This window comes from Balaenoptera musculus, chromosome 19 (genome assembly GCF_009873245.2).
Source record: "Balaenoptera musculus isolate JJ_BM4_2016_0621 chromosome 19, mBalMus1.pri.v3, whole genome shotgun sequence".
NCBI classification, from domain to species: Eukaryota; Metazoa; Chordata; class Mammalia; order Artiodactyla; family Balaenopteridae; genus Balaenoptera; species Balaenoptera musculus.
Window position 1 is genome coordinate 44832041 of NC_045803.1, and position 15523 is coordinate 44847563.

General features: G+C 44.6%; 1 protein-coding gene across 2 annotated transcripts in view; it reads left to right on the forward strand.

The window, feature by feature from the left end:
• ZFHX3 (zinc finger homeobox 3) overlaps window positions 1-15523 on the forward strand; it is a 252681-nt gene that overhangs the window by 43319 nt on the left and 193839 nt on the right. The window lies entirely within an intron of this gene.

The following is a 15523-nucleotide window of genomic DNA, read 5'->3' on the forward strand; positions in this document are numbered from 1 at the left end:
CGTGCAAAGTCCTGAACTCCGTTTTGGTACCGGGGCGGTCGGTGGAGGTGGGGCTCTTTCCTTCCCTGGAGTTGGGTGTTCTTCACCAGGCTCCGCGGGTGTCTGTCTGGTTGGCTTGTCCCCAGGAGGGAGAGCCTCTTAGCTGTCAGAGGGCCTTGCCCAGTGCTTCCCACGGGGCTGCGCCTCCATGGGTGCTGTCAGTGGAAGTCCCAAGGTGCTGCGTCCTTTTATGAATTTCTTAAAGGGCCCAGGAGAGTACAGAGGATGGCTGTGACCTCTGCTGCTAGCCTCCTCTCGTCCCACTGCCAGGGTGGAGATCTTAGTAGCCAGCAATGAGCTCATACCTTGTAATTTGAGACACTCTGAATTCCTAAGTCGTGCTTGTACCATCTTATGCTTGTATAAAATGGTATAGATTTTAAGTGATCTATGATTACATTTTATTTTTTTCCCCATATTCAGGCTAGTATACTCATTTTTCATCCATATGGAATGAATTTTTTTTAAACAGATGAGGCATTAAATAACAACATCTCAGTAATAATACTCCCAGGAGTACATAACGTGGTAGTGTTTGCAATTACACACAGTGTAATCTGTTGTGTGTGCAGGCGTGTGGGCTTTCTATTTACTGGCATCCTTCATTATATGGTAACATAATATACAGAATTTCCCAGTTGCAGAAATTAGAAAGTGGAAAACAGATTTCTTCAACATAAATTGGAAAACTGATTTACAGAGTTGGGTTCTTTTCTTTTTTCTTTTTTTTTTTTTTAACTTGGTATTGCAAGTTTGTGGGAAACGAGTTGACAGTGGCATAATGCTTAAAATCATCACTTAATTGAATTAATTTGGGATTTAAATTCATTTTAAGTAATAAGATAAGACGCAACAACCAAGATGCACAATATGGGGCGTTCCTAAAATGGAAAGCCGTGGTGAGGAGGTAGAGGAAACTGGGAAGTCTGCTATCTTCTTAGCTGTACATTCAGGAATTTCAGGTTTCAAAATGGTAGCCTGATTGAAACCTGACTAAACGTTTTTTCTTTCTTTTTTTTTTTTGTACTTTCTTTGCCTTGAAGCTCTTAATTCTTCTGAACTTGGAGATTTCAGAATTAGAGATCATTTTTTTCTCTTCCCTTTTCTAGCCCCAGATGTTTATCATCTTGGAGCCAAGTCTTGCTTAATAAAACCAATCTCTAAATTTCATCAAAGTATGGAAATTTACTTGGTTATATACTTAGTATATCTGGGATGGTTTCATTCCATTTATTGAGAGATGGCTTTGCTTTTTAAATTAATTTTTAAAGAGGCAGTACACGCTCATAATATTTTCAGAAGGTGCAGAAGAGAGTTCCTTTTCCCTCTCTTCCCGTGCTGCCTGCCCCTCAGTCACTCAGTTCCCCAGAATCACCTGCTGTTATATCCCTTCTGTAACACATATACTTGGATACAGCCATCACAGCTTTATATAAGTAGTTTTTTTTTTTTTAACTAAGCATTAAGTAGTGTTTTCTGCTTAAGAGTTTTTTTCCCCCTTGCCAGAGTTTCTTCATATTCTTTCAGAGATGTTTTTATTCTCTATAGAATACTTAATATTAAAAATATTAATGAAATCCAGTTACTTGAAAATTAAGAAATATTCTCCTGAATCACCTGAGTCAAAGAGGAAGTACTGTAACAGAATCGTCAGGAAATACTGAGAACTCTATGTATCTAAATGTACGGGTTGTTACCAAAGTTTTATTCAGGGATGCATTCATAGCTTTAAATCCTTTCATTATTAAATAAGAGAAAATGAAAATAAATGAATTAAGTATTCAACTTAAAGTTGGAAAGAATAAAACGAGCCTAATAAGATGGAAGTGATGTCAGTGAGTTAGAAAACGAAGAAAACATTGAAGTGATCAATCCAAGAGCTATTTATTTGGGGAAAAGTCAAGGAAATAGACTAAACCACTATCATGTCTAAGAAGAGAGAAAATAAACAAAATAAACAAAACAAAAAATGAGTTGACGCGATAGAAAAAAGTAACAAATTAGAAGTTATATTTGAAATAATTATTTTTATAATATAAAAATAAAATATAGTAGCTTAAAATACAGCAACTTTGAAAATCTCAGTTGACATGTCTGTTCTAGATGAATCAGAAGTCTGAGTCTTTAAACTAGGAACTAGGGAAGAAGAAACTAAGCATTAAAAAAAATGATACTTCCGAAGAGGGCTCTGGATGCATGCAGTTTAATGGATGAATTCTTTTAAACTTTGGGGGACAAAATAGTTAATTGCTCAATAAACTGTTTCAGACCATAGAAAAAGAAGTAAAGCATCCCAGTTGATTTTACAAAGCTAGCACAACTCCGGGAACCAACATCACTGCAAAGATTACACAAAAATAAGGCTGAAGATTGAGCTCAGGCACAAGTAGAGATGCAAAAAATGCCAACTAAAACAGTCACAGCTTGAATTCCACAGTTTTTTAAAAGAATCATGACCACATAGGGTTTATCCCAGAAATGTAAGAGGGGCTTAAGATTAGGATGTCTATTCTCCAAATACATGGTGTAAGTAGAACAAAGAAGAAAAACATATATCCAAAAAGGCATTTGGTAGTTCTCTATTCTTATTTCTAGTTTGCTGAGAAATTTTTTAAAAAACTTCACAACAAAGAGATTGCATTAATTCAGTGAAGAAAACCAGCAGCTCAACAGTTGGAGACTTAATGGTGAACCAAAGAGGCAGCATAATGAAATTGGGGATTAAAACAAAGATTGCCCATTGTACTCATTTCTTTTTTCTTGCCTTGTTGCATTGGCCAGGATATACAAACCAAAGTCAAATAATGTTTAAAAAGAAACAATGTAAATTATTTGCAGGTGTTTACTGTCTTCCTAAAATAACCCAGGACACATTCACATGGAATTAAGTACAGAGTTCAGTTACAAAGTAAAATTTCAAAAATCATTAGCTTTCTCGTTATACCAGGAAAACTCACTTGGAAAATATTAGAGACCACTCAGTGGAATGGAATCAAATAGAAATGTGTCTGGGAAAGGTAGCATTTCAAATAAGTGAGAGGAATTAAAATAATAACAGCTCACATTTTCCAGTACTTCTAAGTGCCAGGTGTTATGTTAAACACTTTTACATGAACTCATCTCATTTAATCTTCACAAGAATAGTATGAGGTGGACACTACATATAGTTCCTTTTCATAGATGAGGAAGCTGAGGTTCAGAGAGTTGAGTAAGTAGCTTACCCAGTCACCGCAGACTTGAACACTGATCTGATTGGCAACAAACCAGTGACCTTCATCACTGTGCTTTACTGTCTCTAGTATTATGCAATTATGCAGTAAATAATTATAGGACAGTTAGATAACAAATAGGGAACGCTTAAGTTGGAGCCATTATTCATAGTGTATGTTACCATACATTCTGATGACTTAGAGAGGGTATAAGTAAAACTTAAAATCACAAAGAGCTGGAAGAAAGTATAGGTGAATATTAATCTGCATGTGGGGCAGGGAGGGATATTAGGCCTGACTCTTTGGTAAAGAAATCATAACGGAAAAAACTGATTTACTACATTAAAAAAATTCTTTATGCTGGTCACTAATAGTAATATTTAAAGGCATATGACAAACTGGGAAAAGATATTGATGACATGTAATTGACAAAGTTTGTCCTACATATCCTTAATATATGAAGAGCTCTTAAAATCAATGATAGAAAAAGATAAGAGAAAATGAGCAAAGATTACAAATGAGCAAAGAATACAAATGGACAACTTATATAAAGAATGATTCAGATTGCCCATTTGAAGAACCAAATGATTAGCTCATTGGTTTAACTATTTGTTTACTAGAAAGATTGAGCTTTCTTGTTTTTTTCAACCAAGATTTTTTTTATAGAGCAAATACCCCGTTATGGTGAGGGAGTGGAAAAATCGGGTGCACCCTTTCTGGAGGGTAGTTTGGTAGTGTATGTCAAAAAGCTTTTAAAATAAGATTTATTTTAAATTTGTAGCTTGTCTCACCATGAATTACTGATTCTTCTTACTCTGTCCTATCTTTTCTACCATAGCCTATTTTGCCTAATAAAATACTAAATAGTACTGTTTAGTATTATTAAAATAATTTTCTAAATTAAACTTAAATAATTTTTAAAACTTAAAATATGTTTAAGTTTATTACCCTTGATTGTCTCCCCTGCTAGAATATAAGCTTCACAAGAAGCAGAGATCTTTGTTTTTTCACAGATTTATCCCTAATGTCTAGAATAGGACTGGTGATCCAGTACCTTCATGTGTAATAAAGAAATCACCAATTGTGCAAGAGGAATTTATAAATAAAGATTTTCATTACACACATTTATAATACTGAAAAATAGCAACCATCTATATCTCTCACAGGGGATTGATTTAAACTGTGGTGCATCCATATGGTAGATTCTTATGTGGTTTTTTAAAGCTCCTGTCTCATGGTTAGGAATGTGGGAAAACAGTGATGTTAAATTACATGAAAGGAGGCTGTGTGTACTATAGGACTTCAATTTAATTTAAAAACTATGCATAAGGGAGAGATTGAAGGATACCTATAACAGAATATTAACTTGAGTGGTTACAGCTAGGTGGTAGAAGTACAGGCTACTTTTAATACTTGGTTTTCTGAACCCTGAGTAGTGAATATCTGTTACTTTCATAATAAAAAATACATATGTCTAAAAGTTAGTGAGAATGTAGGATCACTTGAATTCTACTGGTCTATGGCTATGTCTAGAAATATTTTGGAGATTATTCAATCTTGCAAATTAGCAAGAGCCTAATTTTTAAAAAGTCAGCAATAGTGCTTCACAAAATGTCCTTAGGCTACTTTGTCTTAATTATTTATGATCTTAACTGTGTCTAGAGTATGTGTTTGTAAAAATAGTGGAAGTCTTAGTCAGTGATGTGCAAGCTTGTGGAGTCCTCCCGGAGATGCAAGAACACCTCTGCCTATTCAGCTTTCTTGACGGAAATGTTGCCTTGTCTTCCTGATGTGTCACAGAATTTCAAAGTACACTTAGATTGCACTTCAGTGTGAGCCGAGGATGAGGATGTTCAACTCCCACGTTAACCAAGGGGCAAACGGTCTACCTGTTGTGACCCACCACTGTGTGGAAGGACTTTGGGGGATATGCATAGGAGAAGCTGCCAGGTTAGAGGGGAAATGTCAGGTGGGGACCAGCTGCCACAGAATGTTAACGGTGGTGCCAAAAAGAGAAGACCAGGGCTCCTGATGGCTCTTCCTAGCCAGCAAATCAGAAGTATGTTCAGTATGTTTGGGCTGAAGTTTCCCAGATCCCTAAGAGTCACATGCCATCTTGGCCAGCATTCGAGTTCCATCTCTGCTGCTTTATGACTGTGAGTCTCAGTTTCTTTATCTGTAAAAGGAGAAGGTTACATTAGCTCCACTCTTCACTGTGCTTTCAGATCTGCATTCTGAAGGAATCCCGTGTCTTTTTATATTCAAGCATGTATTTTAGGTATGTATGTGTCATCTGTGGTGATGGAGAGGCCCAGTGAGTATTGTCATTTCCTGGCTCCGTGGGCCCAAAAATGAGCTTGATAGCTGAAGCTGCGTGGTGAGGGGAAAGTGCCTATAAAGGATCAGTCTAGCCTAAGTGAGAATCCCAGCTCTGCCACATACTGGCCAAAACTTTCTCCTTTTCATTTGTAGCATGGAGGATGTATTCGTCATCTACTGCTGCATAACAAATTACCCCTGAACTTAGTGGCTTGAAACAACAAACAGTTATTATCTCACAGTTTCTGTGGCTCAGAAATCTGGGTGTGGCTTAGCTGGACCCTGTGCCTCCAGATCTCTTGTGAGGCTGCTGTGAGAATGTCCACCAGGGCTACACTCTCATCTGAAGGCTTGGCTGGGGAAGGACCTGTGTCTGAGCTCATTCATGTGTTTGTTGACAGGATTCAGTTTCTCGTGGGCTGTTGGATTGGGGGCCTCTATTCTTGTTGGCTAGGGGATGCCCTCAGTTTCTGGCCACGTGGGCCTCTCCTTAGAGCAGCACACAACATGGCACTTGGCTTCTGTTAGGGAGAGCATGGAGTGTACGGAAGACAGAAGCTACAGTGTCTTCGTAACCTCATCCTGGAAGTGACCTCTTGGTAGCCTGTTGGTTAGAGGTGCATCACTGTGCACAGCCCACACCGAAGGGGAGGGGGCTACACAAGGCTGTGAATACCAGGAGGTGAGATCAGAGGGGCCTGCCCACGAGGAGTTGTAAGGACTGAGAGTGGAGGTGGTCTTTTAAAGTGTCAGGACGTCTTAGGCGCTCAGAATTAGCTCCTACCCCCATCCCTAACCCTTGTTTAAGAACTGCTTTTCTTAAGGATAGTCTGTGAGGTTGAGTGGAGTAGGTTAAAATGGGGCGGGTAGTGTCATTACACGATCTAATGTCTGTTCACCGTCTTCTTACACTGAAGCCTTGAAGTGTCTGTTGGCCAGTCTGTTAGACCCATGACTCCTCATCCCACGTCTGCTGGTTGTGGCATGTCTAGCGTAATTTGAGAGGGAAATGAGTGTTTGGCCGATGAAAAGTCCAGTGTGTGTTTCCGTGGGTTAGGCAGCTATTTGGGGGAACGCCCGGGAGCTCTCTGGGAGCCCGTGGGTCAAAACAGAACAGCCCTCCGAGGCTGCCCCTTTTTGTGTCTGAATGCCACCACCTCTGGAGTCGAGGAGGTCTGCCTGGCACCCCCTCTGGGTAAGGGACACTCCAGTGGGTTGAGCTTGGGTGCCAGACATTGCCACAGCCCTAGGAAATGAGTAAGAAAAAAAAATCCAAAGCAGAGACCTCCCCCTAGAACAAGCTGAGCTTTGTGCGGAACAGGCTCCAAATATGAAAAGACCATTGTTCCCAGATGGCTTTTTAATTAATGCTCACCACTCACACCCATCAGCTCACCAAGAAGAGCCGCCTCCTTCCTTCCTCTCCCCGCGTGCTCGTCCCCTGCTCCTCTTCCCAGGGCCCTGGGGACAGGTTGAGAGACCCTCGGGGGTGGGAGGATGCCAAGAGCAGGGTTGACAGAGAGCCTTCCCCTCTTTCCTCCTGCCGGGCTTACAGGGGGAGCCCTCCACCTGTTGGAGAGCAGCCCTCTGCGTTTCCAGGTTCAGGAGCCAGGCTCGTCCCCTGGGGGCTCCTGGAACAAGTCCCGGCCTCTGCCGTTCCAGTCCTTCCTCCCAAGCTTCACGTGCACCTTCTCTTGCCCGAAGCCAGAGCAGCGAGCCAGAAGTGAACAGTTTTCTGTACGTTTCAGTTTTCTCCTGGTGCTCCTGGTCTGGGAGCTGAATCTGGATGGATGAGCCTGCAGAACGTCTTTAGCTTTCTAGTAGTGCTTTCTAGATCAAACCCTCTACTCCTCTGGATAGGGCGGATGTAAGTGCAGGGAAGGAGGCTGATCTGGGAGACGAGAATTCTACCGTTGCACTGCCAGTGCCTTAAGGGGCTGATTTGGGAGCCGCTGCGGGGGCAGTGCGTCTGGTGGCTCAGTGGGACCCCCTCCCCACCCTCCGTTCCAGCCCTGGCACTGGGAGGTGTGCTGGCCCAGACCTGACTTGCATCGTGATGAGAATCCACGCAGGCTGGGCGCCCTGTTGGGGCGCAGCGCTCAGGACAGACGCGTCACCTCTGAGCTATGGTACTTAAAGTAGCTCTGTGCCACTCCTGCACAGATCTGGACTGCACAGATCTGTTACCAAGTTTTCTGGTTAACAGTTGCTGAGAGCACGGCCTCAACATTTTTATCTTCTGTGGAAAATTTTCCTTCTGTTTACAGGCAATTCCCAAACCCGTGGATTTGTCCTGTGCCTATTTATGCCTTAGGATTCCACAGACGTGCCCTCAGTCGATTATTCTGCATAATTTTGTATCTATGGTGTATACACATCTTGTGCAACCAGGGCAGAAATAATTCAGTGTGATCTTGAGTTAGAAGTGGGGTCTGTCCTAGCGGATAACACATCAACAAGGAGCCATCTATGTGGGCACCAAAGAGTTAAATACACGTCACCGGGAAAATGGTGGATTTGCAAGTTACAGGGTTACAAGGATTTTAAATTAGGGAACCCCAGGGGGTTTACTTGAATGGTGGACAAGCCCTGGAGAGAAGATCTGATTGACCAGATAAGTAGTACACGATTCCTTGAAAATCAGTTCACTCCAGTCCCAGCCAGCTTCAACTTCTTGACATGTCACCCAAACGTAATTGTAAATGCCGTGGGAAAGAATCTTGAGTAGGGGTGAGTTCTGTGAAGTCTGTGACTGGGAAAAACAAGTATGAATTATTACAGTGAGGCCAGATTAGAGTTGTGTTTTAGGTTCTCATCAGCAGAGGATGGCGACGCTTTTGAGATTCCTGCAGTACGGTAGCCGACAGCCACGTGTGACCACTGGGCACTTGAGATGTGGCTGGTCTGCGTTGAGCTGTGCTGTAAGTGAACACGCACAGGTTCGCAAGGCTTAGTATGAGAACAAGGGGGGAGATAGCTTAGTAACATGTAGATGGATTGCACTGGAAATATTTGATTTGATTTGATTTGATTTGTTTAATTTTGGCTGCGCCACACGGCATGCGGGAGCTTAGTTCCCCAACCAGGGATTGAACCCGTGCCCCCTGCAGTGGAATCACGGAGTCCTAACCACTAGACTGCCAGGGAGGTCCCTGGAAATGATATTTTACACATACTGGTATTAAATAAGACATATTTCAATTAATTTTACTTGTTTGTTTTTTCCCCTTTTTTTGACATGGCTACTAGGAAATTTAAAATTACATATGCGGCTCCCATTTTAGATGAGGGATTTTTTTTAACATCTTTATTGGAGTATAATTGCTTTACAATGGTGTGTTAGTTTCTGCTTTATAACAAAGTGAATCAGTTATACATATACATATGTTCCCATATCTCTTCCCTCTTGCATCTCCCTCCCACCCTCCCTATCCCACCCCTCTAGGTGGTCACAAAGCACTGAGCTGATCTCCCTGTGCTATGCGGTTGCTTCCCACTAGCTATCTATTTTACGTTTGGCAGTGTATATATGTCCATGCCACTCTCTCACTTTGTCCCAGCTTACCCTTCCCCCTCCCCATATCCTCAAGTCCATTCTCTAGTAGGTCTGTGTCTTTGTTCTAGATGAGGGATTTAGATGAAGGATGGCTAAACAAGGGAGACCCAGAGATATGCTGGTTTTGGTTCTCGGTCAGTGAACTTTGGGGAAAGTCAAGTCTGGCTTCAGTTGGGAGTACTGTGACTAACGCCACAGGAGACGATCTGTGTTTGCTTTTGGGGTGAACCCATCCTAGTCAGAAATTGGTTTAGACTGTGTCCTCCTGGCTGTGGTCGGACTGTGAAGGGATGAGACAGATGCTGTGGCCGGGAGAACGAGTTGCCCCAAGTACCTGGGGAGGCCTGAGTGCCATGAGATGCGCAGAGGCTGTGGGCCTTAACCATGGCAAGCCCTCGGGGAGGCGGGGGAGGGTGATTACTCAAGAGCTGGAGCAGCCCCTCCAGGGTGCAGAGCTCTTGCTCAACGGTGAGACCTTTAAGGGAAGACACCATTGCTCAAACGAACCTCTGGACCCTCTGAATCCAATCGTTCCAGTTTACACAGGCCCACGGGCAAGACAGCACCGATTAATTCTTCGGTGGTATTAAGATCTTACCCCACAGTCATGGACGGGAGTCCCAGAGCAGTTCCACATACAGCCTGTTTGTGAAGTTGTGCCTCTATATAAAGCAAAGCTAGATTCCTGTTGGCGATTTCCTTTCTCAGCAGGGTTGGGGAGGGTCCCTTCTGGAGCAGGGCCCAACAGTTCTCTTTCTGGAGCACCAGGTCTTGACCTCCTGCATGGAGGGAGCCCGGGAGGCTTTCTCGCTGACAAGGAATGTCCAGCCTCGCTATTGGCTTTTACCAGCTGAGGGGTCAAGGGTTCACCATCCCAGTTGTCAGTAGTAATATCTAGAGGGCTCGCAAAACGAGATTGACCTTAAGCTGCTTTTAAGTTTGTCTTTCTTGTGATCCTGCATCCAGAGTACTGGTCAAACCAGTCTGTATCTGGCTGATTATTATCAATAAAGTAAACTTAACTCTGTGGCCAGAAACAGTTTCTAGCATCCGGCAGCTTAGATTTACCCGGTGAAGCTGCCATAGTGACTGAGGTTTGCATTTCACGGAGGGCAGTGCCTGTAAAAGTGAGAAGTCGGGGCCATTTCTGCACAGAGGGGGGGACCAAAACCCGCACCCCTCTTGTAGACGCACAGCCAGTTCCGAGTCTTTTCACTGGGTTTGGTCTCTTTTCATAGAGAGTCTACGGATAGTTAGTTAGTTGTTGCATATTGGTGCTTGAGAATGAATGGGTAACCGTGTGGGCTGTCGATTCCTACCTTTATTGAGAACCTGTGTGGTGCTGGCTGGTGGTCTGCACACACTGTTTGCAGAAGGTAAAAAGCCACAGTCCCTGCCTGCCAGGAAACCATGTCTAGTTGGACTAATAATTATCCACACAAAGTATTACGTACAGTGAAGGGGCACGGAGAAGCAGAAGAACCTGTGAATAAATATGCATAGTGAAGGGAAGGCAAGGATAGCACAGCGCCTCTTGAACAGAAAATTGAGTAATTCCGGAGCCTAGTGTTTATTTGCGTTTTCAGTTTGCACTGTTCTCAAATGAGCCCATTGGCCCTCTTAACAATCTCGGAGGTCGCTTACTCTGACCAAGACATTCCTGGTATTTGCTGGTGAGCTGCCGAGGCCCCTGTGAAGTTATGTGATTCACCCAAGGTCATGCAGTTCGGGAGCATCAGGACTCTGCGTGGGGCTGGGGCTGATTCTTGGGGTTTGTTTTTTTTTTTTTTTTTTTTTGATTCTTGGGTTTTTGCTGCACACCACGCCACATCCCTCGCCTACAGTTTCCGCAGAATTTTGGAGAGCTCTGAAGGCTGACTGGTCGCCTCTGTGTGTTTCACATGAGAGGAATATGGGGGCTGGCCTCGGGGAGAAGAATATGACAGCTGTATTTGTGAGTGCGATCAGAGGGTCAGAAAAGGTGTCCATCAGAGAGGTTTGTGCCAGTGGTTTAATTCCTTTATTTCAGGACTGGAGTTATTTAAATTACTTTAGAGACTTCCTGTTTCCTTGCAAGAGCTCATTAAGCCCAGGCTGAACTGCGCCTTGCTGTAATGGAGTGCTGGACCCGCAGTTCCCTTCCGCCTTTGGGGGCCCCACGTTGGCGAGGACGGGCTGAGGTTGGAGGAGAGTCGGGGCAGCCCAGCCCTTTCACTAGACATCCAGTTATAGGACTTGACTGACATTGGTGGTCTTCCTCAGGATAAAGAATTACCCGCACTCTGGACTCTATAGGCTACTTTCCTGTGACTTGTCCATTTCACCATTATGTTATGGAGAAGAGGGAGGCCCGTCTCATCTGGCCATGGACCTTGCCTACATTTTTGGTGATGAGATGTGATGTTAGAAGCTGATGTGTGTGCAGTAAGGCTGAGGATTTCCCTGGTGATCAGGAACACGAGGCGGCGTAAGTGGGATTACCTTAGCACTCTCTCTGTTACTCGACGGAAAGGGTTTCCGACAGGGATTCCAGAATCCGCACTACAGCTTTTGAACCCTGCTCAACAGGCAACTCTTGAAGAGAGTGTATTTGACTAGATGATTTACCTTTAAACTTGCCAATGAAGAGAATTTGTGGTGACCAGGAAACACCCCTCGGCCCCTTGTGCATCTATAAACTGCTCCATCATGGGGAAGCTGCCCCTACATTCAGGGCTGATGTTTGTGGGCAGAGTGCTAATCGGGAATAATAGCAACAACAAACAGGTGTTTAGGAGGGAGCATAAATGGTGTCAACATCTAGAAGCTGCCGCTGGCTCCCTTTGTGGACCGGCTGTGATGCAGAGAACCGTGCTGCTTGCCTCCGTGCACCTGGGGACAGGTGGGGACGGTGGAGGTGGATGGGCCGCCACATCCAGGCCTTCCTCCACTCAGGGCATTTACTTCTTGGTTTGAAGTTGTGTTCTTGCACTATATATCCTTTTTTTTTTAAATTTATTATTTATTTTTGGGTGTGTTGGTCTTCGTTTCTGTACAAGGGCTTTCTCCAGTTCCAGTGAGCGGGGGCCACTCTTCATCGCGGTGCGCGGGGCCTCTCACTGTCGCGGCCCTCTCTTGTTGCGGAGCACGGGCCTCCAGACGCGGCAGGCTCAGCAGTCATGGCGCACTGGCCTAGCCGCTCTGCGGCATGTGGGATCTTCCCAGACCAGGGCTCGAACCCGTGTCCCCTGCATTGGCAGGCAGACTCTCAACCACTGCGCCACCAGGGAAGCCCCTATATATCCTTTTGGTACTCAGTATATACTCCGTTTCAGCAGGTCCAGAAGGTCTATGGGGAATCCCACACCTGGCAGCTGGGGAGGGGCATCTTTCCTTACTAACAGCCAGACAAGAATCTTTCTAGAAAGGGTAGGTATACAGCGACTTAAATGTAACCTGAGTCCGACTTGCGTGCCTAAGTGCATGGCTGTCTTAAATATTCATTTACGACGTTAAGGTTTGTAATTTCTTCATAAGGAATTTTAAAATAATAAAGATGACCTGGTAGGCAAAATTCACCTGGTATTTCTAAAAGCTTTGATAAGGTTCCTCATAAAAGATTAAGAGAACAAAAACCACAGTGTGGCGAGAAGTCCTTGTTTGTGGATTGAAGAATGGTTAAGTCATAGGGAACAGCAGAATTGTGGTGGAGACCCACTGCTTGGCGCGGGGAGGGGTTAATAGAGGGGTGTCTGAGTCTGTCACTGGGGTCGGAGTTATTAAGCGTATTAATTGTTTGGAGAAGGAAATGGAGGGTGAATTGGTGGCAGTCGGCTGCTGCTACCTTGGGTTTTTGTCACTGGTTTCAACTCGGAGAGTCTATACCGCCTTGAATCTACTGGGGGGTGAGGCGGTGCAGGGTCAGAGGAAATGAAGTTTGCGGAAGCCTGTGACGTAACTCAGATCCGGCAGAAAGTCTAGTCCACACGGAAGAGCTGCGGTGCCCCGTGAAGTCGCTGCCTCTGCTGAGGAAAGAGGTCCAGGAGTTATCACGGGCAACAGCAGTTCAGTGATGTGGCTTTTTTGGTACAGAGCAGATAGAGGAAATGGGGATGGGGTGGAGTTGGAAAATAAAGGGTTTCCTTTATTTTTGTGCTGCCGGGTGTCTTACTGTCCTGCTGTATAGGAAGGAGGGACACTTTTTCAGTCTTTCTGACCATGGTATCTTTTGTGCAGTTAGGTTTATTTTTAGAGTCACAGTAAGGGCCGTCCGCTGTCCATGGACATGCTGCCTCTTGAGTTCTCGGTGGGGACTCTGCACGCTACTGTGAAACACGTTACATACACTTGCAGGCTGCTAGTGGGGTCAGCCCGTTGGACAGGTCTGGTTGAATTACCACATCTGAGCACATGATCATGCAGAACCCTTAGGGCAGGCTACCAGCCTGGCACCTTGAATATTCTTAAGTTTGAGGGGGGCACCTAAAGATTCTAAGTTTGAGGGGTGCGCTTGTGGGAGTGAGTGCGTGCAAGCCAGCTGTGGAGCTGCCCTTGTGCATCCTGCCTTTTTGCATTTCTTTTTGCTACCTCGTTAAGGCTACTTGCTGTGATCCTTCTGTGGCTGAAATGAAAGTTTCTTGTGCAGGGGCCATCTGCCTCCAGAGCTGGTTGCTTTCCTGAATGGGCTCTTCCAGGCAGGCCATGGATTTCTTTCTTCACCCCTCTTCTTTATTTACTGATTTCCTTTTGTAGCTGTCTCTTTCCCCGGGCCCCCACTTTTAATTAAACCTGGAAAGTGCTGGCCTCCCTCAGAAATGTTGCTGAGTCCCTCCTTTTGGCTGTGAGCAGATGCCTCTGTGTGGATTGGGGGTCCCCAGCAGCCCCCCACCCCATCGCCCTGGGGGAATTTTTGCAGTCTTGGTCCAGCATAGTTAGAAGCTGCAATTACTACTTGGTAGCTAATTACCCGGCCTCACATTAGATCAGTTTACAGAGGGAGCTTGGAGCCTGTCAGCAAAGGTCAGCCTGAGGTCCTCTCGCTAAACAGCCCTCTTGTGATAGCTGTACAAGGAAAAAGGCATTAAGGGGGAAGACTGGGGACCAGCTCCAGGCTGCAGGGTCCTTGCTGGGGTGGGGGGGAATGGGAGAGGGAGAAGAGCCATGGCTGACTAAAGGGGTCACGGAGGCTGGTAACCCTTCTCACAGCCTTCCTCAGAGAGCCTGGAGGAAGGTGCGGCCCTTTCATTGAGAGGCTGTGCTTTAGAGAGGGCAAGGTAGATACACAGGGGAAACCAGGATGTGCCCGCCGCTGACTTTCAATGCTTGACTCTGTTAGAGAGATTGGTTCAGCCACACACAGCCTCTAAGAGGGGAAGTAGGGCCTAAGAGAGAGCTCCCCAAATGTGGAGTGTCCTTTTTGTTATGTCTTTTTACTACCTGTAGTACATTATTTGCTTAGAAATTTTTCTTCTCGTGGATTCCCCTATTAAAACCATAAATACCTGCTCTAGCATCATCCCAAGCAGTGATATCAGAAGAATCACAAGTTTGGGCTAGTTGTATTGGCTCAAATAAACATTAAATAGGTGACGATTCAAATTTAAAATGTTCACTCACGCATCACCTAGCCTATGGCCAGTGGTGCTTGTAGGACATGCTGGAAAATAATGGTGTGAAAGACACCAGTCCAGAAGTGTGAGTGTTTGTTTTCCAGGCCAGCATTGCTTTCTCATGAGATGTGAAACTATGGGTGAGTCTCCCTGCTTTTCTGAACCTTAAAAATGAGGATGCAGTCTCTCTTAGATTTTATGCGAATGAAACAATTTTATGCACACTGTGTGTGTGTGTGTGTGTGTGTGTGTGTGTATAAAGGTTAATAACTAAAACATATTAAGCATTTACTGTGCTAAATACTTAAGTGTCTTATTAATCCTTACAACCATATGGGGCAAATATGATCTCTACACCCATTATAGGTATGATGAACCCAAAGTAGGTTAAGAATTTGCAGCTTCTCAATGGCCTCTGTGCTGGAATGCCAGCTCAGGGCATATGCTTGTAGCCTGTTGTATACTACACTGTACTGTACTACACTATGTATAGGGATTTTTATTTATTTATTTTTTTGTCATTGACCCACTTCAAGGTGTTAGTTTAGAGCCCCTCTGATAGCTGCTTGTGGGGTGTAGCATTAGATAAAAATCATTTGACGTGAGAAGTGGAAAGATTAGAGTGTTCAGCTCCTCATGGGTGGATCTCTAAATTTCCTCAGCAGCTGTGGCACGGTCCTTAGTGCTCCATTCCGGTCGTCTGTTCAGCCCTTCACTGGTTGGGACAGGCCTGGACTTCACCGTAGCTCCCCTGCTTCACATCAGGGCCAGATCAGTACGCAGTTGGTGGGCACCCGGCAGGCAGGGGTACG